At 43.6% G+C, this 3036-nt stretch overlaps 1 pseudogene; it reads left to right on the top strand.

The window, feature by feature from the left end:
* Positions 1-219: 219 nt before the first annotated feature.
* On the top strand, positions 220-1227 carry LOC139409676 (uncharacterized; annotated as a pseudogene).
* Positions 1228-3036: the final 1809 nt, after the last annotated feature.

Raw genomic sequence — 3036 nt, 5'->3', positions numbered from 1 at the left:
TCATCTTATCTACTAACATAGACAGGGCTCTAACTCCCCTAGCTCCACAATGAGATAGGGTGCAGGCCAGGCAGCATCCCCATTGAGACCGTGTCTGTGCCTCGACCTAGGTTGGGCAAAACTAAACATGGCGGTGTTCGCCTTAGCAATCTCACAAGAATAAAGACCTCCTCCATTTCTGCCGTTATTGAAAGAGATTGTGATACCTCACATCTCAAAATAGGGCTACTTAATGTTAGATACCTCACTTCCAAGGCAGTTATAGTCAATGAACTAATCACTGATCATAATCTTGATGTGATTGGCCTGACTGAAACATGGCTTAAGCCTGACGAATTTACTGTGTTAAATGAGGTCTCATCTCCTGGTTACACTAGTGACCATATCCCCCACGCATCCCGCAAAGGCGGAGGTGTTGCTAACATTTACGATAGAAAATTTCAATTTACAGAAAAAACCCTCACATCGTCGTCTTTTGAGCTTCTAGTCATGAAATCTATGCGGCCTACTCAATCAATTTTTATAGCTACTGTTTACAGGCCTCCTGGGCCATATACAGCGTTCCTCACTGAGTTCCCTGAATTCCTATCAGACCTTGTAGTCATAGCAGATAATATTCACATTTTTGGTGACTTTAATATTCACATGGAAAAGTTCACAGACCCACTCCAAAAGGCTTTCGGAGCCATCATCGACTCAGTGGGCTTTGTCCAACATGTCTACGGACCTACTCACTGCCACAGTCATACTCTGGACCTAGTTTTGTCCCATGGAATAAATGTTGTGGATCTTAATGTTTTTCCTCATAATCCTGAACTATCGGACCACCATTTTATTACGTTTGCAATCGCAACAAATAATCTGCTCAGACCCCAACCAAGGATCATCAAAAGTTGTGCTATAAATTCTCAGACAACCCAAAGATTCATTGATGCCGTTCCAGACTCCCTCTGCCTACCCAAGGACATCAGAGGACAAAAATCAGTTAACCACCTAACTGAGGAACTCAATTTAACCTTGCGCAGTACCCTAGATGCAGTCTCACCTCTAAAAACAAAAAACAATTGTCATAAGAAACTAGCTCCCTGGTATACAGAAAATACCCGAGCTCTGAAGCAAGCTTCCAGAAAATTGGGACAGAAATGGCGCCACACCAAACTGGAAGTCTTCTGACTAGCTTGGAAAGACAGTTCCGTGCAGTATCGAAGAGCCCTCACTGATGCTTGACACAATGATGAAAATAATGGCCTGTAAACCTTCCAGCTGCAAACTGGACCCTATTCCAACTAAACTACTGAAAGAGCTGCTTCCTGTGCTTGGCCCTCCTATGTTGAACATAATAAACGGCTCTCTATCCACCGGATGTGTACCAAACTCACTAAAAGTGGCAGTAATAAAGCCTCTCTTGAAAAAGCCAAACCTTGACCCAGAAAATATTAAAAACCATCGGCCTATATCGAATCTTCCATTCCTCTCAAATATTTTAGAAAAAGCTGTTGCGCAGCACCTCACTGCCTTCCTGAATACAAACAATGTATACCAGATGCTTCAGTCTGTTTTAGACCCCATCATAGCACTGCGACTGCACTTGTGAAGGTGGTAAATTACCTTTTAATGGCGTCAGACCGAGGCTCTGCATCTGTCCTTGTGCTCCTAGACCTTAGTGCTGCTTTTGATACCATCGATCACCACATTCTTTTGGAGAGATTGGAAACCCAAATTGGTCTACACGGACAAGTTCTGGACTGGTTTAGATCTTATCTGTCGGAAAGATATCAGTTTGTCTCTGTGGATGGTTTGTCCTCTGACAAATCAACTGTACATTTTGGTGTTCCTCAAGGTTCCGTATTAGGACCACTATTGTTTTCACTATATACTTTACCTCTTGGGGATGTCATTCGAAAACATAATGTTAACTTCCACTGCTATGCGGATGACACACACCTGTACGTTTCGATGAATCATAGTGAAGCCCCAAAATTGTCCTCGCTGGAAGCCTGTGTTTCAGACATAAGGAAGTGGATGGCTGCAAACCTTCTACTTTTAAACTGGGACAAAACAGAGGTGCTTGTTCTAGGTCCCAAGAAACAAAGAGATCTTCTGTTGAATCTGCCAATTAATATTGATAGAGTCATCTAAAAAAAACTGTGAAGGACCTCAGCGTTATTCTGGACCCTGATCTCTCTTTTGACAAACATATCAAGACTGTTTCAAGGACAGCTTTTTCCATCTACGTAACATTAAAAATCAAAAAAATTCTGTCCAAAAATGATGCAGAAAAATGTATCCATGCTTTTGTCACTTCTAGGTTAGACTACTGCAATGCTCTACTTTCTGGCTACCCGGATAAAGCACTAAATAAACTTGAGCTAGTGCTAACCTGCTAGCCTCCCTACACTGGCTTCCTGTTAAGGCAAGGGCTGATTTCAAGGTTTTACTGCTAACCTACAAAGCATTACATGGGCTTGCTCCTACCTATCTTTCCGTTTGGTTCTGCCGTACATACCTACACGTACGCTACGGTCACAAGACGCAGGCCTCCTAATTGTCCCTAGAATTTCTAAGCAAACAGCTGGAGGCAGGGCTTTCTCCTATAGAGCTCCATTTTTATGGAATGGTCTGCCTACCTATGTGACATACGCAGACTCGGTCTCATCCTTTAAGTCTTTATTGAAAACTCATCTCTTCAGTAGGTCCTATGATTGAGTATAGTCTGGCCCAGGAGTATGAAGGTGAACGGAAAGCACTGGAGCAATGAACCGGCCTTGCTGTCTCTGCTTGGATGGTCCCCCTCTCTCCACTGAGATTATCTGCCTCCAACCCTATTACAAGGGCTGAGTCACTGGCTTACTGGTGCTCTTCCATGCCATCCCTAGGAGGGGTGCGTCACTTGAGTGGGTTGAGTCACTGACGTGGTCTTCCTGTCTTGGTTGGCGTCAGTCTGTTAAATCTGGAGTATTTCTCCTGTCTTGTCCTGCGTGAATTTAAGTATTCTCTCTCTCTCTCTCTCTCTCTCTCTCTCTCTCTCGGAGAACC

Source organism: Oncorhynchus clarkii, chromosome 5, assembly GCF_045791955.1.
Source record: "Oncorhynchus clarkii lewisi isolate Uvic-CL-2024 chromosome 5, UVic_Ocla_1.0, whole genome shotgun sequence".
Taxonomy (NCBI): domain Eukaryota; kingdom Metazoa; phylum Chordata; class Actinopteri; order Salmoniformes; family Salmonidae; genus Oncorhynchus; species Oncorhynchus clarkii.
Note: the sequence above shows the minus strand (reverse complement) of the source record. Positions and strands in the feature narration are given on the sequence as shown.